The 24,137-nt window shown below is 38.0% G+C and overlaps 1 long non-coding RNA gene across 2 annotated transcripts; it reads right to left on the bottom strand.

Annotated features, from left to right (window-relative positions):
- On the bottom strand, positions 617 to 19,750 carry LOC110401796. 2 transcript variants are annotated; one of them, XR_002440613.1, is made up of 4 exons: positions 19,535 to 19,750; positions 6,298 to 6,377; positions 2,583 to 3,337; positions 617 to 2,372 (listed from the first exon to the last, which is right to left on the bottom strand). It is a non-coding gene; the product is annotated as an uncharacterized LOC110401796 (long non-coding RNA). The 2 variants fall into 2 exon arrangements; XR_002440612.1 differs by having other exon boundaries at positions 618 to 3,337; positions 19,535 to 19,717.

The following is a 24,137-nucleotide window of genomic DNA, read 5'->3' on the forward strand; positions in this document are numbered from 1 at the left end:
GCAGACCATATATATGATATCTAAATCTTGTTCAGCGGCCTTCATTCATGATTGTAGATTGATACAATCCTCTCTGAAAAATATATTTATCTTTTGCAACACTCATCAAACACTAAATACCTAACTAGGTTGCTAGAAGAATCTTTAATTCTATCATTTTGCTCTGGTAATTGCTTTTGCTTCCTTATGTTTAACCAGCGTAAATGAACTATAATTTTAAATTTCTCTTGACACTTGCTATCTGACATTGTGTAAAACACGAACAAGGTGGTGAATGCTGAAAAAGGTAACTGTAACAAAAAGATGTTAAACTACAAGATCATATTTTGAAAGGCTGATGCAAATTCAGAAAACAGGGCTAGGATTTTATCCCTAAATCAGCTTCCCAGTACTGAGGTGCCATATATTCTACTTGGATATTCAAGTAACAAAAAAGTAATTTACAAATAAATTTTTTCTAGTATTACTAGAAAAGAAAGAATGTGCTCCCTCCATCTCTTGCTGTTAGCACATTCAGACACTAGGAACAAGCAAAAATTCGTCAAATCAAGGGGCAGGCAACTCTTGTCTCTGCAGAAGTTTCTGCATGCTAAAATACCTATTGCTGACATAATGTATCCCAAGTTAAGCCTTCCATTCTGACTGACTTTTTGGCCTTCAATTTCATGGGATTTATGTACTCCTCTTAAAAGGCATGAAGTGTTGAAGGTTTGAGACCAGAAAGTCTTTGTCTGTGTGCCCAAAAACAGCTGTACACATATGTTTTGAACGCTATCACCTGCACGTACAGTTGTCAGAATTTACACTTGCAGATCTTGTTAGGCCAGGTGTACTCACACAAAAAGGGAACCTCTGCAAAGGTCCTTTGAAATCAAGAAGTTAGAGGCTCACCTGTGACCGTTTTCAATGCTGGCAACAGTCACAGCATTATGTAAGATACTAAAGAATTATCTTCATAGAATCTCAACAACAGGAAAAAAAATATTGATCCACTTTTGTCAGTAGTACTTTGTACTAAACAATTTATGTTTTTCAGGAGCTCTTTTTAGAGTGTGGTTGTGGAGAGGGGAAGGGTTGATTAGCGCTTCAGAAATGAATGAAAGAATAAATAATTAAAATAAATACTACATACTTATTCCGCCAACTTCTGCAAACAGTCTTTTTAACAAGTTTAAATGCATTCTGCTTCCAACTGGGATGAATGTTTACTGCTTGATTTTAAAACAGTGCCTAGGGATTATACTGTCTTTAAAGATACAGATGTGTAGCTTTCACTCTTTTCAACAGAGCTGGCATACAGAGTGCAGAATGTACTATAGAGGATCACAGGGATCAATCTATGCCTTTACCAGAGGTATGCAAAGAAGGAATAAAACACTCAAAATCAGTCAGCTGCACAGTGAAAAAGACAACATCTAGATATTTACAAAGCCTCAAAGAAAGAGACCTAATTTGACCAATGGCAGTGCAATTGTGCTCCATACATACTCAGAGAAGACAGCAGACGTTTTCTGAAACCATTATGGACTATTGTTACTAATTAAATACTGTCCTTCAGGCAATAGAGTTCTTACATTGTAATTTTTCTAGGTAAATATCCTTTATTAATATTTGGAACTACTTAGTCTATACTGGAAAGACATTTTAAAATAAACAAATGGTATCTACATTCCATTTTTACTGAAACCTTCAAAGTCAATATCTCTTTTTGTGTTGCATGCACAGAAGAACTGTGGGGCACGATTTCGATGTTAAATAATGTATGCTATTCATAAACTGAGGTATTCATATGATAATTACAGTTCTGTGCATGCTGCACAACAGGATGTGTAGAAAGCGTGTGCTTATATGAATGAATGAGAGAGGAGACAAAAATAAGTTAGAAATCACCTGCTAGAAATGTCAAGAAAGCCAAAGGATTTTAAAATAAAAATTAAGCAAATATTCAGTTCACTGTTTCACAATAAATACAGGGGAAATTGTATATCTTAAAGATACATAAGAGTCCCTGAAGGGTAAGTTCCTGAAGTGATAAACTCTGCAGCATACGGAGATCAGTTTACTGGTATTTTGAGAGCACAAACCAGGTCAATTTTTTGTATGCAAATGTGAAGTTTACGGACTTCGATTAACCTATGTGAAACGTAGACACGAAGCTGCTCAGATCACATCACCAGTGGTTTTTCCAGCACTTGAACAGTCTCACAGAAGTACTGAGGAACTCTTCTTTGATTCAGCTGCCCAAACACAATCCAACTACAGCTCTCAAGGTCCTAAATTACTGATCAGTTTACCATCCTTCATGAAGTCAGGACCACCATCTGTTGCTCCTCCTTTTCAGGGTACCAAAAAGGAGTCTCACCTTCCCAAACCTAAAGGAAACATTTGTCCAGATCAAAGCTTCATCCTATAGTAGCTGCTTGCTAGCTCCCAGTGTCACTAATTAGTGAAGGCAATAAACACAACCCCTCTTCCCTTTAGGGATCAGCCCAGACATTGTTCTTCGAGAAGCAGAGAACTCCTGTGCTTCACCCTTCCTACTTTCCCCTAGCTGTCAGTGTGTTTTCCCATGCTATTCTTACCCCAGCATCCCAGGAGTACATCTCATGACCTTGAGAGCAGCTACCAGACACAGCACTTTGTGCAGCAGTTTCCAGGCTTTTCCTAGATCTTGTAGATCTTCTCAAAACATCTTCATGAATCATTAAGGGATTCCAGTGAATCCTTTAAAGAAAGTAGGGGTTTCTTCTGCTGCCAGGAAAGGACAGCTACAGGGTGCTGTCCTGTCACTTCAAGAAAGCCCTATCAGCTACTCCTGACCAAAGGATGCTTACGCTTTTATTCAAACATTCTTCGATGCAGTGGTGGTATACTACAAGGCATGGTTCCCAGCACCTGCTTGATGCCAGCATATTTGAGGCCTCAGCTCAGAGGATGCAGGTCTAAACATCTGGGAATGCCTGGGGCCTCCTGTGAAAGCTGAGGAAGAGAGAGGGTGTCCTCAGCAGCAGGAGGCAGTGCTGGTGGTGAGTTTGCAAAGTCGAGGAGCTGCTGGAGGAAGACGGCAAAATGCATGTACAGTGTCAGAGGAGAGGAAAAAGAGATTGGCCAGATCTTCTCTGAGATCCTGCAGGTATAACATCCTCAATCCTCACTTGTACAGGGAGAGAGACAGACAGGGAAAGTCCCACGATGGCAAAAGATGGAAGCTTTGTGACTTCTGGCACCAGGATCAAAGTTCAGGAATGCTTCAAAAGCCGGATGTACATAAGCCATTGGTCCTGGTGGGATGCACTGAAGAGTGCTAAGGGAGGTTCACAGCAATCAGCAGAGGTGCCTGAGGATGGAAAGAAAGCAAACATAACTTCCATCTTCAAGAAGGGTAAGAAGGATCTGGAGAACTACAAGCTGCTCAACCTCAGCTCAGTCCCTGGAAAAGATAGAATAAATCACCTGGAATCTGAAGACAAACATATTAAGGGCCAAAAAGATGGTTGGGAGTAATCAGTGTGGATTTATGAAGGGAAATTAATGCTTCACCAACCTTGTAACTTTAAACAGTAAGATGATTAGCTCAATGAATAAATGGTGGATATTGTTTATCTCAGCTCTAAGCACAGCTTTTGATGCTGTAACATCTTCACTGGCTGACTAAAGTAGTCAGTAAGGTAGATTGAAAGCTGGCTTTATTGCTGGCCTTGGAGAGATGCATTCACTGTCATAAAGTACAGCTGGAGGACAGTCACCAGTGACACACCTCAGGGGTCAGTGCCAGGGCCAATACTGCTTAAAATCTTCTTCAGTGACCTGGATAATGAGGTAGAGGTGCTTAGTCCCTGAGCAGGTTTGCCCATGACACAAATCCAGGAGAAGTGGTTGATATATCAGAGTAATGTGCTGCCATTCAGAGGAATCTTGACAAACAGGAGAAATGGGCAGACAAGAGTCTCATGGAATTCAACAGAGAAAAATATACAGTGCTGCACCTGGGCAAGAGTAACCACACACACTGGTACAGGCTGGGGGACAACAGGCTACGGCAGCTTCACAGAAAAGGACCTGGGTTTTCTGGTCATGGATTCTCCAACCCTAAAGACATTCAAAATTCAAATTCCAAGCTTCTGAAGAGACTGTTGTAACTGACTCTACTCTGAGCAGGGTAGGATGGACTAAATATTTTTTAAAGGCCTAATCTAACCTTAACTATTCTGTCATCTTAGCATATAGCATCTACTGCTTCTTTTAAAATGCGCTGATGTGTTTTACAGCAACAGTTTTTGCTCAGCAATGTGGTCACAGCTGGAAAGTCCATCATACCTTTTACTAACCCTTTCCATCTTGTTCTCGGTTGGGGTCAGTGTTGCAACTGAAGATTAAGATGGTTATCAACACCTTACTAAATTTTAGAAAAACTTTCAGAATTGAAACAGCCGACTTAAGCTATCCTTTTTCTTGATTTAGTTTCTCCTAGATTTTATAAATGGAGGAAATCTACCTTAACATTCTTATACTTTTTATAAATTTCCTGCAGATGGTGAGAGTGGGTGTGTGTTTGATAAAAACCACAATCTATTTGAGAACAGCACTAAAAGAATGGAGTTGCAAACACCTAAAAAGCCTTAGGTTAAGTAATCTTACTCTTTAAAAGATCGTATGGGTGTTTTATTGGTTGAGAAGTTGAATGTTTAAGCTAGAAAAGTGACATTATCATCATTAAAATTATTTTATTTGACTATAACAAGCAGTACAGTTTTGAATGAGATTTGAATATTTCATGAAGTGCTGTGTTATTGAAGGAGATATTCTAGTTATCATCTAAACATTAATGTGAAGAAAATTATCCCTTACCTTATTGCTAATAATTTGGGCAGACTGTCTGATTGGCACTAAAGAGGTGGCTCTGATATCAGCTTAGAGCCAGCAGTGATTTGACCCTCCCTGTACTAGTTATCCATCCAAAATAGGAAAAAAAAATCTACTTGCACAAAGGCTAGTAAACATCATTTTCCTCCTCATTTTACTTTAATTGCCAGCCTGGTATGAGTTTGATTTCTATTTCATTTTGATTTGTATAGATGCGAGGCTCTTTCCTTACTTAAATACTGAAAGTAATATAAAATTCATTAAAATTGACCTGATGTGGCCTCCCCAGACATAAAAGTTCAGAATTTGAGGTGCTTACAGGTAGCTGCATGAAGTGTGGTCCATACAACTGCTCCTTTCATATCTTATCTGATATTTTCCTCCCATCATAAACACGCTAAACAGCTTATTCAAAGAGTACACATCTTACACATCATCAATACTTTCTAGTTTCCAAGTTGCTAAACAACTGAGAATCTTGTCTCTTCAATCACTTCCTCTCAAACATATGTCATCAATCAGGGTGTATGGAAATGGGTAGAAAAGAAGTGCTGGAAAGGTAACTTCAACTCAAAGAAGTAGCAGAGGTAGTAAGCAGAATCCATAAAGCAAAATATGATATACTTAGTAGGGTCCAGCAGAAAAAGGGACATTTGGTAAGTTATCTATTATCATCCCATTCTAGTTCTATCAAGCTCATAACATAAAACCTACAATTAATTTAAGGTTTATTTTACCAAACCTTTTATACACTTTATAAACAGGTCATTGAGAAAAGAACATCCAGGGAGCAAGCCTTAAGTGTAGTTTATCTATTACTTGCTTCTGGATTCGTGTTTTGAGCTGTGTATACAACAAGGATAGTGATACAAGTACCATCTTCAATGCTTGGGAGAAAAAAAAACAGGGAACACTGTGGGAGGACAGAGAGAAATAGCCTTTTTCCTTTTGCTTTAATTGAAGGGATCAGATCCTCAGCTATTTCATTAAGCCAGTAAAGCAACTCTCATAAACAACAGATGAAAATGTTGGCTTTTGCCTTACTGGTATATCTTCCTATTTTGTAGTGAGACACATACTAAGAAAAGGCTTGAAAAAGGTTGGCTGAGTTGACTCTAGAAATTGGAAAGAGATATGGAAAAAAGAAAACCTCAAAAATAAGAATAGCAAGCACACTGAGAAGGGCTTACACTGAACAAACTGAGCATATGATAAGAGATGGGGAAGTGAGCCTTAACTAGAGCCAAGGAAAGACTTAAGGATGATGAGTTGAGTTATGCCCAAAATAAACCTAAAGCTAGTGGAAGACTTTCTAAAGAGAATTGATGTGATCAGATGTGATTTTCTTTATGAAGTAAAATCACTTTCTGATTTCAGCTGCCTTCCACCCCCACCTTCCCCCCCACGTGTTTTGGAGTACGCTTATTTACTGACTTTTACAGACTTAACGCTGTGTTTGTTTCTACTGTGTCCCTCCATTCATCAGTCAAGCAGCAGCAGTTGTGAGACAGAACCTGGGAGAGAGAAAAAAAAGCAGTTTCCTCTTAGACAGCAGAAGGGGCAGCAAGAGGGGCACAGAACAGATGAGAAAACAGCCAACTCATTTACAGATTTTCTCATTTGAGGTTCTTGATACAAAAACATTCCTGGTTCTGATGTGCAGACTGAGGCTTGTCTATATATTTATAAAATTAAGTGAAGTGCAAATCACACTAGAAGATTTATGCTAACGGTGTTTCTAAAACACACCAAAATGAGTAAAATGTATCACCAACTGCTTCTAGCAACTATACTTGTTCCACAGAAACATTTTTAATAGTTAAGCAATTAAAATAAACAGTGCAGTAGATGAACCTAAGCCTTCTGGATCCAGTGTTCTGCATTGCCGCAGACTCCCTCAATAACATCACTTACCTTTCTGCTCCCCTTATTTTCATACAGATAACAGAAGCATCTCATTCAAAAACAGCGTTGCTGAAACTCCTGCTTAGCTGTTTCTTAACCCTCATGGTGCCTGCAGCACACGAGCACATTACTTGCCAGTACTAGAGGTTCTCTGGTTGCCTAAAGCTGCGATTTTATGGTGTTTCCAAATTAACAGACTGTACAGCTTGTCACCAAGCTTGTATTTAAGCCCGGCTGGAACACAGAAACTAGAAGGTCATCCACCTAAGACAGCTGGAAGGCTCTATCTGATTCTGAGAGTGCATCTGGTATGCAGACAGAAGAGTGATCCTCACCAAATGCAGCTGTTATTTTAAAGCACAAAGAGAGGACATGCCCTCTACACACAATAACCCAGTGGCTAGGGCTCTTGTTAGGACATGTGAAACACAGATTTACTTTCTTTTCCTGAAGGAATTCAGCCCCTCATTTCCTACCTCTTGAGAGTTATTTAATCTCCTGGCTAGGGCTTATTTTGGGTGGGAACATTCCTTACCTCTTCTGCTGAAGCAGCACTGCCGTGCAGGAAAAAACTGCGGAGCCACTAATTGTGGAAGACAGGAAGGATGCCTAACTCCCTCCCACGCCTGCTATAGGGAATCCCATTCACAAGTCTGGAGTATACTGTGGGAAGCAAATGTCTCTCAACATTAGGCATTGGGAGTGTGTGTCTCTACATGTGTGCACACATGCACACAGTTTTAGCTTTTTAAGTCCCATATTAAACTTGCTTCAATTGTACTTTACCTAAAGAACTGTTAGGCAGATAAATAAAGCAAGAGTTCAGAGACTGATATACTGAGCACTGTGTAAGTGTTTTGAATAGAGACTGATGTAGTGAGCACTGCATAAGTGTTTTGAATAGAATGTGCATGTATCGATTTGGATTTTACGATTCATGCAACAACATTATGAATATGCATGGAAAAGGAAGTTACTGTTTAATACCACAATACCAGTAAAAAGACACATTCATTAATTAAACATTCTGGGGGGAAATCTTGTAGATTGGACAATTTTAATGGAAGTTTGCAACTTAATATTTTAATTCCACTAGAACATTTTAGAACAGAAGAAATTTGGATTAGGTATCGACAGTGTCACCTGATAAAAATGTGTGGTGAAGTTTGAACAGCAGATGTCTCACCCAGGGATGCTTCCCTGAGGAAACAGCAGGAACCTCCTGCACACTCACTTTGCCTGGCATTCATCCCCCGACCAGCTGCCAACTTTAAACTATAGCAAGTCTCTCAGTTTATAGTCCTTTCAAGCTAAAATCTGTTACGTTTGGGGAAAAATAGCAATACTTATGTAAATCAATAATTGCATTGTATGTAATACAGTAAATCCATAACATGCCTAGAGTGACACTAACAACATCATGCACGGGTGTGCCATCAAGCAATATATACAAGGCAATTCATATGCATTAGAGTCTGAATATGTCTTGTTCAAGCACTCATTTTGTTTGGGACAAACAGCCCTCTTTTTGCAACCCAAGAAAAAATATCACTTTGTTTCATCACCTTTTTTTCCCCCCCTTCAATGGAATTATTTGCTAAGGCTAAATCCTAGCTTCCATTCTTATCACAGTTCTGCCTACAGTTTAAATGATGATTACTGTCATCTGCTATGCTTCATTCTGAGCTGCAGAACACTGCACAAGCAGCCATGCAGAAATCAACCAGAAATCTGGTTTCTTTATATTAATAAGATTTTCAAAATTAGAGGTAGATTAGAGATAATAGAAGAGAAAACACTGCATGTCTGCAGAAGCCATCATGAACAGGGCATTAAATTAACTACCCTTTCATTCTATGCATTCCATTCACCCAGCTTTTTTTTCCTTCTTGGTGCTGTTCTTCGGTCCATTACAAGTTCCAGTGCTGAATACGGGCATCATTTTTAAAGATTTCTTCACTGCTTTTTTGGATAATCAAAACCGAATATGTTCTTGTATTATTTTAAGTGAAAACACATAATATATGCAATCTGATCATCCTAGTGAACTCAAAAATATTACAGCCAGGACAGGTGCAGGCAGAGTCAATTGTTACAGCTACTTTCTGATGGATACCCAACCACTTCCTACTGTCAAAAACAAACAGGCCTTTTTTTTGTTTGTTTGCTTGTTTGTTTTTTTTAAGTCCCTTGTATACCTGTTTTTAACTCTCAACACTAACCATCAGACCTGGAGCAGATTGAAACTTGAAGTGCCAACATGTAAGTTCCACTTTTACATAAGAATGATAATTTCCATATGAGCTCCTCAAGATAATAACAGGAATCAAAATTAGTAATGCATGCATTTGGTACAGTTTTACAAAAATAGAAGGAAAAATGCTAGATAAAAGAGGGATTTTGGATGTCAGAAGTTCTTCAGAGAGAATGGTGAGGTGCTAGAACAAGCTGCCCAGAGAGGCTGCATACGCCCCATCCCTGGAGGTGTTGTCCAACTAAGCCTAGGGTGGATGGAGCCCTGGGCAACCTGGTCTAGTATCAGTTCTGGAGGTTGGTGATGCTGCCTGTGGCAGGGGGGTTGGAACTTAATGATCTTTGAGGTCCCTTCCAACCCAAGCCATTCTATGATTGATCACATATAATTTCCAGAGAAACCACAACTCAAATACCACTTTTATACTGGAGATTGACAAAGACAATAGGATGCCCATTTGTCTACAGCTGCACTTTAGCTTTATTCTAGTAGTCTTATGCTTAATCAAAATTTTGAGTGGGGTTTCTGATTTCGTATTACCTGAACTGGGACAACTCACATTTATCCTTGGCATTTTATTTTTATGAGAAAGATTACCACTCTTGGAATTCTGAAGGACCTCAGCCTCTCAAGCACAATTTAGACTTTCTGATCTCCAGCTTTCAAGCTTTGAAACATTGCTGCCATTTTGTTTGGTAAATGTTGAGTTAGGTCTCCTCCAAATTTAGCCTAATTTTTTCCATCTAAAAAACTACATTTCTAGTGATCTTTCACTTCCAGCATTCAAATAAATAACATATCCACAGCAAAACTTAACAAAGCTTCAAAGTAACACTCATGATCAAAAATTTATTTGTGAGAGAATGTAAGAAATGCATCAGCAACCTTTTAAAATATTGATTATGTCTACCATTTTAAAGGCTATTTATGCACCAAATTCCTACTGATGTCAAAAGCTCAGACTGCTGCCCAGGAAATTTTTACCCTTCATTCAATCACAGTGGAAGTGAGAAGCCTATTCTTTGCCACACCCCCATTAATATCCCATCTAGCAGAGCCATTCAGATGGAAGGATGAGATGAATGTGACTTCCTTGGATTGATTTCAGTGTTAACAGTTTCTTCCAGCAAGGCATTCTATTTATTAAAAAATATATATATATATACTTGAACCTGCACTGAGGAAACAGAGCAGAGTCAAACTATGAACATTGCTGCTTCCTTGGTTGAGTTTCAGCCTTTTCCTTGATGAAGTCTTGAAATACTAAGGGAATTACATCCAGTAATTTACTCGTTGGACCCTTGCCCTTCACTACTTGTAATAAGCAGTGCTGAAATCTGTCTCCAATTTTGCCAAAGGTATTTGAGAGATAACACTGGAGTAAGCTTAGTCACATTTTGATAATACAGGTGTCTTTGATTCCTGTCACACTGTTTTAAACACACATAAGACTGATGATGTCTTAGTGACAGGTACAGACACAGTACATGCTGTCTTTGTTAAACCTAGCTGTTTCCTATTTCAACCACAGGGTTTTGCTCATTAGCATGAGTTAGCTTGTCTTCCTGGACAATTTCTTTCCCCTTAAAAACATGAGTTCTTTTTTTCCTTTTCAAGGACCACAGCAAAAGCCTTCTATTAGGCTTCATCTTTCTTCATTCTTATTTAGGATAAGACAGGATAAGAGAACTGAATGTCTGAACTTCCATTTCTGTTTCTACATTTCACCCCAAACAATTTTTGTTAGGTAGAAAATAAAGTCACCCGTTTAGCTAGGATTTCTGGAGTCACTGCCTGGGCAAAGGATAACTCCAGTCAGTATGGTCACTGTCCCACAGTCCTAGACAAGTGGCTATAGTTGAAAGATAGTGATTTTCATACTGAAGCAATTTTCCATGCATTGTAGGATCATTTCTACATTAAAGAGAAGACTGTCTTAACATTAACATCCATATATGATTCACTGGTATATCACCTTTGTAGTAGGTCTTAAGCATCCAAAATGCAGCCTCACAGCATAGCAACACAGACTGAAAGCTTAGAAGAAATACAGCAGCTTGGATATGTTTTACATATCATTTAGATACATACACTATCATTGCATTTAGATAGTACACTATTTTCTCTTTGCCAGTCGAAGGAAAAATATCTGAGGAAAACATAGTGAGTTCAGTCCACTGAAGACAATAATACGACTGGAAAGTAGTGAGGTGACAGAGAAAGAGGCAATCCACTGAGCACACCACTAATGGAGTTTGTCAGTTACATATGTGAGCTACAGATTGGCTACTCTTCTAACCAATTCACTCCAGCCTATGCATATACAAATTGGGAGATATGAATAAACTGTAATCTGTGAACCCACTATCACAGTCCTCAGTCTTAACAGTAAATGTCCTACAAAAGTTTTTTCTTCTATCTGAATTTCTTGAAGTGGATTAAAGACTGAATGATGTCCTTGACATCCTCACCCTCCCTTGGAATAGCAATTTGTTTTATTTTGTATTTTTTATAATTTTTCCTCTAATTACCAGTTTCACACATGAAAATATGTTTATTGCTTTTATTTGCCCTGGAGGCTATCTTTTAATACATTTATCTGTTGAGATTATTTATTTTTTACACATCATTTCAGAAGAGTCACTTTGAGTACCATATCTTGTGATATCAAGAATTCATATGCTAAGTATCCAGTATTTTTACATCAACAAGTAATTCATCTCAGTAGGGATAGAGCTATGTAATATCTCAATTTTTATGTTCACATTTTGATATACTGATATGCATTAAAAGTACACAGTAAACATGAATATGAGTGGACAACTGACATATGTCTATCTATATTCCATTAGTGATCAAAGAAATGAAGGCAAACTTCAAAAAATTGGATGGAATATATTTAATATTATTATCATGAGCATTTTTTTTTTAGTGAGGGTTAATTTTTAGTGAGGGTTAAAAATCATGTGACTTAAAGCTCTTTTCCATTGTCTGTACTTTATTCCTCAGGATATAAATCCATTTTGTAATTACTCCCTTCTTATCTCAGAATTTTGCCTGACACGCCATTCCATATGTATATGATTCTCTGAATGAAAAAGTGTTCCCTGACAACCATTCAGATTTTTTTCCTTTAATTTCCATTTATGCCTTATTGTCTTATAATGTTCAACTGAAAATATATGTTGCAATATTGCATGACATTATCTGTATTACTTAAGATTTTATATAGCCATATATCAACCAAACATCAGATAAATCTCATGCTTCTCCTTTTTTCCCCTACATCTTCCATTCCATAGCTGTATAGGTAGTAGATTCAATTTTGTCTCTATGACAAGTTGACTTTAAGCATTTCATACAAACCTAGGACAGAATACATCTGCAATTTTATCGAGTCACTTTGAAAAGTGAGCTACATGTACGAGGTTTGCCAAGCCTTGTCTGCAATTAGGAAAAATAGAAAAATGCTAAATATTTGCATTCAGCAACATGCAGTATTGTTTACGGAACTTCATAAATTTACTAACATTTGCAAATTGAGGGAATAATTCAGCAGCACACTGAGAAAGAGTTTCAAGACTGGAACACTACATAACATTACCTGACTAATTTGCTGGGCTTGCTAATAAATAACTAAGTTGCACAAGAAAGGTTCAGATGATTTGTAATCCTGCAATAATGGTTTCTAAATAGTTAAGATTACACTGAGAGATGAGAACCTTTTTCCCCCTCATATGCCATATACCAGCAGGAGACAAAAATCAATCTTGTGAAGGCTCTGATTACTTCTGCTGCAAGTTTCTTGTCAGCAGATTCAAAATGTGCAGTGGAATGAATCTTCAGCAAGGTGGAGGTGCTGTCTATCAGCTGAGCATCCTTCCTCCATTCTCTCCCCCCATCTAACTTCCTGTGGAATATGTGGTTGTGATAAATTAGAGGAAGAAGAGAAAATAGAAGATGCTTCAGCACAACCATTTTAATCCTCTACTGTCAATGCAGAGGAAATGTGACACTAATTTTAGTGTCTTCCAGGTGAAAAATGTACCCTTGAGGTGGGGATATGAGGAAGTTCAGGAACAAATGAAGGAATCATTTTTGTCTAAAATACAATACGACTTGAACGAATACAAAAGAATCTGATCAATGGACAAGGTTTAAATCTATTAAGGTCTGTAATTTAGTCTGGAGAAAAGATAGTCAATAACATGCAAGCTGATACAAAGCACTTTTTAGAAGAGGTCTGAAAAAATAGGACTAATGCAACCACCTCAGAAGGTTGAAAAATCCAAATCATGATCAGAACAGAGTATCAGAAACATATTTTACCTTTCTAGGGATCCAAGCCAAAGCCATATCTGGATCTTGCCAAATTTCTGGGACTCCGCAATGAAGATTTTGGGGAGCTTCTGATGGGGTTATGACCAATGGAACTTAAAAAACCCTTTGCATTTTTATTAAAACTTAATTACTTCTGATGAGAAATTCGGTGTTTTGAAAAGAAAATTAATAATTGGCTTTAATCATGCCTTCTATCAGTATTACAGAAAAGGAGATTGCACTACTGCTTCAGTGAGGAGTGACTCCTTATACTCAGTTTTGATGCCCAGAGATCTAATAGCCAGGTCTAATTTGCAACTTATGGAATTACTGCTTCCTTCTCCCCATCTTCCGTACTCTTCGTTAGCTTCAGAAAGGGATTATGAGTTCACAATAAATATTCTCAGAATAATGCATTTTATCCTGGAGAGCTTGAAGAAAAGTTTGCCAAAATGGAGAAATAAAGATTATTAAAACTGACTGCTCTAGGCCTGTCCTAGTCAGCACAGAATAATGCTATGCAACAGCTACCATGTTGGACATCCTGTAAGAGTACTAATTTATTCAGTCTTCCGATAATCACAATTAGACAGACGGGTTACTGAAGAAGTATTATCTTCCTGTCCTGCAGATGGAGAAAAGCATAGAGAAGAAATGGTCCAATATGGACAGGATGATGCAACTCCTAGTTTCCAGTTCCAAGTTCTACTCATCGTATTTTTTTCTTCCAGGCTCTCAAGATTCTTGCCTCCAGTGTTATTCAAATGTATGAGCCAAAATTGCTAACTTTATAACCAGTAGCCTGAGATACTGTTTGAAGACAAAAAATCAGGAAATATCTGGTTTTAGCCAGTATGTAGCTGATGGTTTAATTAGGTGTCACATTAGTTGATATTTTGTTCTGCATGCTAATCAAATTCCCAAAGACCTAAATTACTTCTAGCGCTCACATTAACGCTCACACTGCCTCTCACAGTGGCAGATATACCACTGTCAGCAGAAGTCAGAAATCACTCTGTAGAAAAGTTAGTAATCTTCAGAAATCTGCACTTTTAACTTCAACTCCTTTTCTTCAGGAAGCCATGCAAAAGGGGGAAGCAGATCACAGCAAACTTTAAATGGCTTTGAAGGGGCTATTTCATCATTGTTCAACTCATGGTTGAGTTCTGTGGAAGTGAGAATGACTACACTTTTTCATCTTTTCCAGTGATCCTTAGGACACAGCACTACAGACACCATTGATTTCTGGCCAAAAAAAAGGTGATCCTGCTGTGTTTGTTTTTCTGTCACCAGCAGCAACATAAATCACTTTTTCCATGCTGCCAAATACTGACCTCTGTACCATGCATGCCTGTATCTAGTATAAGTAAAAATTATAATCTGGAATTTACTGTTTATTCAAATAAACTATAGCTTGAAAAAAAAAACTGACATCAAAATATATAATACCTATGAGACCTTTTCCATTTCCCATCCTCTGCCAGCCTCTTGCTCTATTTCTGACAGAGCAGAGCTGAACTCAGGCACTGCTGTTCCATGCAGTGCTCATTAACTGAATGAATGAAAACCTTTATGAATGGCTCCCAGTTGTCAAATACCATATCATCTCACACAGGAAAATGCAGTGTTGATAAGGTGCCTTGTGGGCTTTAGGTTCAAATGCATTCCTGAAGACCTGGGGGAAATTAAGGGAGTGGCATTTCAGTTACCTCCAATTCTGTCTGCTGTCACCAAGACCCCACACAAGCATCCAGGTGGGAAAGGTTGGAGGAGCAGAGGCACCAGGCTCTCTCCAGACATGATATGCAGAAGTAGTACTTGGGGCCCTGACCCAATCACACAGGTGAATTCTGTGGTAGTGCTGCTTTGACTGATGTTTCCCACACACATTACAGAGAACAAGTTAGAACCATTCTCTTCACACTACCACCAGAAAAAAAAAAAAAGTATAGATTACAATAAAGGGAGACTCCAAGTCGGCCACTGCACTTGAATTGCAAAGGAGCAATCAATTAGTTTATCATTAATCAGATAATTTGGGGGATAGTGAATAATATGAAAAGAAGAAATAACTAGCAGGATAATTTTCAGGAACCATCTCTCAGCTTTATAAACTAATCTTCCTCTAATGGCCCTTTTTAAATGTAATTTATAGGTTCATCATTACCCTTTTTGTATTAGTAATTATTTCTAAAATACCAAAGAACCATCTTTTTTTCAAGGTCCTTCTATGTGCCTGATTTACAGCTGGGATCCTGTTGGACTCTGTCTTTCTGAGGTTTGACATTTCAAAATATTTATAGCTCTTTTACATTAATGCCTTTCTCATGAATCTGAAGGTGACCGTTATTTCTTTCATCTTGTTGTAATTAAATGGATCAACTATAGCTTTATTATTTCCACTATTTATCTGAGCAGCACATTAAAACATTCAGACGAGCAAGTGATATTGAACATTATGTGAATTATAACAAACAAATATTTCCTAAAACATAGGTTGCACTTGATGCATTGGCTAAGAAATTGTTCCAAGCGAAAGCACAAAATCTTTAATATTTTATTGATCAGATCTAAACCTTCTGCCCAAAGTGGCAATTAAATTTCAATTAAACTGACTGAAAGCATCATATTAAATTTCAGCACTTTACGAGCTATCAGATAATGCTGCAGGACAAATCTTTAGTACGATCACACTCTTTTCAAATTATATTATCCTGTTCATTCACAATAAAAGTGACAGTTTTAGGTATACTTTCAATATTTCTTGAATATAAACCCTCTAATGAACACATTTTATTGCCTTTAAATCAATTATTATTGGATATTTTAATAAAGTGAATTGAGCACTTTGTTTTACACACTGCTTAGAAGTTATTATATTTTGCAGTCAGCATAGCAAAGAACAGTAACAGTGTGTCAGAAAGATCCAAATACCTAACATTATGCTATAAATTTAATCACCTATTTACAATGATGAATATGCTACATTCTGTTGCACTACAGCTACTGGTACAACACGTTAATGAATATCTGATCTTCAGACATTGGGTCTCACTTCCTTTGCCACCATGCTTACGTAAATGAGATAAGCTTAAGATAATACAAGCAGAATTGCAAGAATAAGACACTGAAAGTGCTTTTAGAGTATCGCAGCATACAAAGACTAAAATATCTTACTGTTGCTTCTCCCTTTGTTCCACTTGCTGTGAGTGCTGATGCTTAGACTGACCAAAATGCACCTGGATATGGATAAATTTGCCTAAAGTAGAGGTGATTATCACTCAAGTCTCCTTCTGAGTTACACACATACACGTTTAAGTGTAAATAACATTAACCAGTCTTTTTTCATGAAATATAGATGAGGCATCAAGCAAATCTAACACATGACTGCAAGTAGTCAAATTTCATTTCACTTAGCAGGTGTTTGGGCATGTTGAACTGAATACATTTGCTGCCTGTTGTAAATAGGAATCTATATTCTATATTGATGTTAAAAGTTTACTGTGCTTTTATGGGTGAACACACAAAAATAATTATTCGCAAAAGTAACATTTCCCAGATGGACTTTTACAGCATTGTATTGTCATTATGAGGGGAAATGCCTACGTTCTACACCCCCCAGAACTCCCTCCTTCTGCAAATTCTGCTTTCAAAAGTAAGACAAGCAGGTAGCAGTTATTTGGAGACAGTGCTTTCTGTCGATTCACCTACCATTAAACAGACTCCTATCTCACATCTTAATTCCTTAAAGGTAATCATCATTTTCAGGCTCTAGTAATTGCAGAATAACATACCAGAAGTCCCCAACTAGAGTCCAGCTGTCCCTTGCAGCAAACAAGTCCATATCCTCTAAGAGTAATGTGCCATTGTATTGTCTTCCTTTTAATATCATACCCATTCTTCAAAGAGAAGGAAATGTAATGTTTTGTTGCATTTGAGTAAAGCAAACATCAATGGAGGTAAATACAGAGGGGGGAAAAGCCCATTTGTTTAAAGGAACATTTTTTTTTTGTACAGTTAAACTGAGTGATATATTTTTCTGATACAGAGAACAATATTCTAGAGATTGCATTATTTCATATGACTAAGTATGAATTGCTTCTTTTTACAAGTAAACACTTCTTTCTCATTCTACTATTCTTCTCCTTTGGGAAGAAAGAATTAGGTGTGTAAGGAAATAAAGGCGCTTTTGCAAAATAGCAGAACTATGGAAAGCATTAGTTTGAAACCAGGACTCTTCCATTTTTCAGTACATGAGAAGGTAAGAGAAGTCCTGCAGAGGGTCAAACAGTACACAAGTAACTAAGTAGAGGAATTGGCCTCCAGAGCAGGTGTTCACACTGTCTCAGCAGGCAAGGACAGTACACGCTGCATCAAACACACCCCTCAGCATGTGCTCGCACCTCCTCTGACCCCTACACATCCTTTGCTACCATGAAAGCATCACAAGAAAGGAAGTGTGTTTGAAGGCAGCATGGGTGGATCTTTTTGACACAAATGAGTGGCAGCCTTTTTTCTTTTTTTTTTTTTTAAATTAGGATCTTAACCAGTTCCTGTTTAAGCCCCCTGCCCAGCTCCCAGCAATGTCCCCGGGAGCTGGCTGGTTGTGGTGACTTTGCCATCAGGAACACATCACACATCAGCAAACAGTTTCCACACTGCTTCCTTGTCTGCTCAACCTAGGGGTTTTGTAGTATTTCCTGAGGTTCCGCCCTTCTCAACAATGGCTCTCCTTGGTAACAAAGAACGTGACACTCGTAGGTATACACATACCATATAAATGGAAGTAAGCAGATAGGATTTCTTAAGAGGAGAGGCTGAGAAAGTAGGAACTAAGAGAAGAGAAGGCTTGGCTTCAGTGGTGCCCAGGACAAGAGGCAACAGAGAAGCTGGAACACATGAGGTTTCCTCTGAACACCAGGCAGCACTCCTAGGCTGGGTGACAAAGCACTGGCACAAGCCGCCCAGGGAGGCTCTGGACTCTCCTACTTGGAGATCTCCAAAAGCTGCACGGACATGAACCTAGGCAACCTTCTCTAGGTGTCTCTACTTGTGGTTTAAGCTGGCAGGCAGCTAAACACCACACAGCTGTTTACTCACTCTCCACCTCCAAGGGGGACAAGGGAGGGAACTGGTAACAAAATAGAATTCCTCAGTTGAGACAAAACTCTGCAAGGCCTTTTGTAGCAGTTGGAGCAATGGCAGGGCCTGCTGCATTGTCTTCAGATCCAAATACCTCTTTCTCTTTAGGGTGCTGAATAGAGTTCAGTAGGCACAGGCCAGACCCCAGAACATTGCAGTGATCTGTCCCTCTCTAGAGTTGCCATCACACCTGTTCCAATTATTTTACTGTTTTTTTCAGGATTCTGCAGCTGTTCGGGGATGAAGTTCCAAATCACTAGGGGTGCCCACTGTTTTAAGTACCCAACCATACCTCCCTATACCATGTTCCCCAACATTCAACTATCCAGCCTCAGGACAGATCCCTGGGGCAAGTTTGCAAGTAATTTTTTAACCTTAAACAAAATCTGAAACATATTCAGGTGATATCGTAATAGTAACACGATGATTTGCACACTCCCATTTGTCTCTCTCATAGCCTAGCTCCCCGAAGAAACAAAGTGCAGTTACAAATAGTTTCTAACATGTGGTTCTTAAAGTATGAAGATAACCCCAATATTAAATGCAAATACCAGATTAGCTTCCTGACCAGTGTTACACCATACAGAAAAGTGGTAACATTAATCTAGCCCTTGGAAATAGGGAACGGGGTAACACTGATCACATACAGCAAATAAGACATTAGATAATAGAGCTCTGCAGAAACAAACTCAGAAATATCTCCAGAAACACAACAAAGAAAACAACATTGTGACCAGCAACTGTTAAACTACTATAGCACAGTAATTTTTTTTTTTTAAAAACACACTCTGGCCAGATCTGCTGTTACCTCAACCCTTTGAGTTGCTTATTGGACACCAAAAAGATAGCTATGGTTTAACCTAGCAGTAGCTTTAACTTCAAAGCAGCTCAGCACTACACAGCTGTTCACTCCCCCACCTCAGCAAGATATAAGGGGAGAACTAGAAACAAAACAGAACTTGTGAGGTGAGATAAAAACTAATTATCAAGACAGTAAAGGAAAAGTAATAACTATACATACAAATGTACATCTACAATACAATTACTCACCATCTCCTGACCAACACCCAGCCAAGCACCAGCCAGCCCCTAACCAGCTACCCACAGACTTACAGCCATCCCACGTGATGTCATGTGACATGAAATAACCAGGCCTAACTGCTGAATTCAGGCCACCTGTCCTGGCTCTGGCCCACCCCTGCAGCTCTGCCATTAAGGTAGCAGCTCATTGCTTCTCAGTGGTCTGGTCTGGTTCTAGTTTTGATGTGTATTTGTTACTCAGCAATTGCTAGAAATATTGGTGTGTTATCTATACTGTCCAAGCTGGAACTAAGGCATTACTTAAGCAGGCCAGGATGGATCCTTGCCAATATTAGCCCTTCTGTGATTCTGTAGTTCAGATCAACTCAGGATACCCTTCAGAGTGGCTTGGTTTATCAGTTGAATTGGAGGTAACTGTACCTAGTCTACTTGTAACAGCTGAAGGTAGAAGGGTTTTCCTGTTTGATATGCTAGCTATCCTTCGGATGCCTGCTCCATCTCCATGAAGGTCAGGTGTCTGTTAGAACTAGGATATAGAATAGGGTATATGAACGAGTTTGAAAGGCAAAACTATTTCCATCTCATACTGCTCAGACTTTGGCTACATTTGAAAAAGTAGAATGAGGATCAGCATGAGGAAGAGCTATGTAAATGTTGGTTAGCTTCTAAATATATTAATCCCTAGACATGGTCCTAAGAATTATTTTAGCTGTGTTTGTAATATTGTCATTTGTAATATTTGACTGCAGAGGAATTCTGCAGGAAGCTGCTAAGCTTATATGATAATGGGAAGAGAGAAAAAGGAGCTGGGGGTTAGACAGAAGACAAAGCTTACCTTGTTATGAAGGTATTTTGCATTTTATTGAATCCTTATAATTCATTCTGGTATGGCTCTGTTGTTTGAGCCAATCCTTTTGAATCTGTAGTGAATCTTTTTGAATCTATCGTAATAACCAACTTTTACAGATTCTTCAAATACATTTGAAATTGCCACTGAATCAGAACAGCTGGATTGAAGACAACTTCCCTGTACTATTCATACTCATGTCTAGTGATATGCTGGATTTATTTATAATGCTAAGAAAAACTATGAATCTTGGCCAGCTGTATACAAGTGGATTTACATTTGTTCTCTAACATTCATGAAAAAGACTAGCGTGCTGCTTTAGAGCATGGAATACAATCTATCAGGCTCTCAATAAACTGAAGAATATATATGTGGTTCAACCTATCTAAAATGAAATTCAGCACTAGCAATGTGGAGAGGCCCAGCAAGGCTAGCAATAAAAGTAGATATACAGTCTCTGACATCAGATTGTTTCAAGCTTAATTTCAGTAAAGTAATAAGGTCAGGAAAAGAAATGCTCAGTGATGCACAGATTGATGCTATTAGATACAACTATGCATAGGCATCAAGCAAACACTTTTTTTGTCTTCCTCTCATGGGCAGAGCACAAAGACATTCAGCATAATCCCTGCAGATGTATAACCGTAAGGCTGGACCAAGCTTATCAGGCTGCAGTCAAGAACAGTACTAAAACTAAGCTGTATACACATTTATGAACACCAAAGGATATTACATTACATTACTCTTATTTTTCCAAAGTGAACATAATGTATATTTCCACCAACACATACTAGAGTCTGTTGGCACACTGAAAAGCTGTTAACTCCCAATCTTTAGAAGTATATCTTACCACAGTTTCATTTTGCTTTCTTATACATGTATCAATAGGACAGCAGGAGTGTGTAACATAACTGGAGGCTAATTCTTTTCTGGATTGTAAATATTTTCCTTTTTAAATACTCCAAAAGTAGAATTTTTATTTGCTCATGAGTTTTTCGTGTCAACTTTCGGATATCACTAAGAGGAAAACACAACCTTGTATCACCATTAATTGAAATTCTAATAAAATTCATTAAAAAGTTCAAAATTGCTAGTACTTGGAGTGATACTTCCCATACTTTGGAAGCCCCTGAGTCTTTTGACCTCTCTTTGTTTTGCCACTAGCAGAGGTAAAGCATTGGTCTAGAGAGAGCCAGGCAGACTCTTGCTGTTCATGTCAGTATTTTGCATGAAACATATGCAAGAAGAGTAACTACACTGAGCTGCTGAGGAAGTATCAAGTCTCAGGACTTCCTAAGAATACAGTCTTTTCAATTTAAGAAAGATCTAGTTTGAAAGGTACAATCCTGACTGTTCTTCAGCATAGATGGGACAAACCAGTTAGGCAGTGGTATGTCCCATCGATTGTGATCATTTTGTAATTTTCAGAGAAGACTACCTAGTCATTTTAAACATTTGGGATATGTTAAATTAAAGTCTGCAACTATTTTACCCTAAAAATACATCTTTGTTTATACAAATACTGTACGTGGTGAAAACTTAGGTAAAAACTATTGTATTTTTCTCATGTGGTTAAAAGATTATTTACAAATTAACATCCTTGTTATTAATCCTCAAGCCATTTTTGGAGGGGAGTAGAGAATGTTACACATTCCTCTATTTATATCCCATGCGTCTGTCCTCTGTCACTCTCTTTCCCTTTAATCTTGTTTGAGAGTACGGCTCACTCGTCCTTATTTTATTGACTCAATCACAGGCACACTGTCACTTTTTATAAAATGGTCACTGCAGAATCACATCAAGCAAATTCTTGATTCTGCAGTCAGTAATTTAGTGCCTTTATGGAATTGCAATTTCAGGGCTCACTGCTTGTTTTTCTAAAATGTACTTTAGGAATTAGTTACTCCAGCCACAAATCAGTTGAATTTATGCACAGTTGTACTACAGTTTATGGCCTCATGGTACATTGCTTCAAAAACAGCAGATGTGAAATTATGATAAATATAATGAGTGTTTTTTTGCCTGATCTACTGGAGTAGGGAAGGATCTGGAGCGTGTTTACCTATCCCATACAGTACATTTAATGTCTTAGTCAGGACTCCTGACAAAGGCTGATTAATGTCCTCATCTCTTTTATTAAAGATAAGAGTAGCACTGCAGTCAGGAGATAGAAAGCACACCATAAATCTTCGTAAAATGAGCAGTCAAATAATCACTCATCAGAAATAAAATCTACATACATTAACACTAACACTCAGCCTACCATGCGCACGGCCATTAAAAAAAAAAGGGAGAGAACAGGCGGATTTCCGGAAGTTTTAATTTCAACTAGTTCTTTAAGTTTAATGTTACAGTTCCCGTAACCTGGATGCAAAAGCTGGCATTTAAAAGCACATGTGAAAGGACCAGATGCCTCGTCATTACATTAAGAGCATGAAGCAGGCAACAATTAAGCGATTCACTGGAAAGACATAATGCTGATCTATGCTAGCAATTAATCACAGAATACATTAGACAATGATGGGTGACCTACAAATTTTTGACAAAATAATTTTTCATCATGTTGGCGATTTCTTAGCCTAATATGCCTGCAAGGCACCGAGTCCAAACCTGTCATTTATTCCATCTCTCCTTGACAGGCGGCAACCTGTCTTCCAGACAAAATGAACATTATCTGTGCTCACTAGACATTTAGTGCAGGGCTTAGCTTATGACTAATGATAATAGGCAGACAGAAATGTTAGAGTCTGAAATAATGTTCTCTTTGTTAAAGAAATTTCTTGAGGTAGAATTTTTTTTTTCCCAAAGACATATAAAGACAAAAACTGTTCTTATCTGATTTTTTAATGCAACTTTTAAAAACATTTTATTTTCTCCAAATAAACAAAAAAAGAGCGTGTCTTTTTTTCTTTTTTTCTCTTTTTGTTTTTTGAATTTGCAACCCATAAGAATTTATGCTACTTGATGCAAGAATTCAAGCTACAAACTGCTCACACAACAGGGATCTGAAGTACGAATTTCAATAGGTAGAGGATTAAAAACAATCTGGGTTATTATTATCTGGGTTTAGTTGTCTTATTTTTGTCAGTTTTACATAAATGAAGCAGACTAAACCACTCTTTTTTACCTGATAATAATATATCCAAAATCTGTCCTCATATAATTCTCCTTACGCTATAGCTGTGGATGGAGAATTCAAGCTACTGTAATAGAAAATGTTTTAGAAATGTAGAATGAGGAATATTGGTAGTTTATTCACACTGAATTTTAGTCTTCGTTAATATACCAGCGTTGTACATTTTGGAATAGTTATCCATTGGGAGAACAATATGTAAAATAATGTATTATTTTTGGTCTTCCCAAATGTTGGTAGACCTGCACATCCTTCCTAACGCAGGACCTGAGTTCCAGAAGCAGAGGAGACAGCAAACAGACCACAGAGTGTTTTCTGTTTGTAGGGTGAAGCTTCCGAAATGAAGTCTTGATTGAGCACTCATTCAGTTTTCATCACACAAAGACTCCAGGCTTGCTATTTTGTGCTGGGTTCTGTGCAAACAGAACAATCAACATCCCAGAGGATTTAGTTGAATTAAATAATCTTTTGCACCTTAGATTCAGGTTGGGCACACATTTTGGGTTTGATTTGATTCCCACTGATGTCTCTGGCAACCTTTATTCTGATAAAAGGATAAAAACAACTAAGACGACAATTTTTCACAGACAGGAAAAAATAGAGTTTGTTATTATTCCAGAAGACTAAAGGTG

The sequence above is a fragment of the Numida meleagris genome, chromosome 6 (assembly GCF_002078875.1).
Source record: "Numida meleagris isolate 19003 breed g44 Domestic line chromosome 6, NumMel1.0, whole genome shotgun sequence".
NCBI lineage: Eukaryota > Metazoa > Chordata > Aves > Galliformes > Numididae > Numida > Numida meleagris.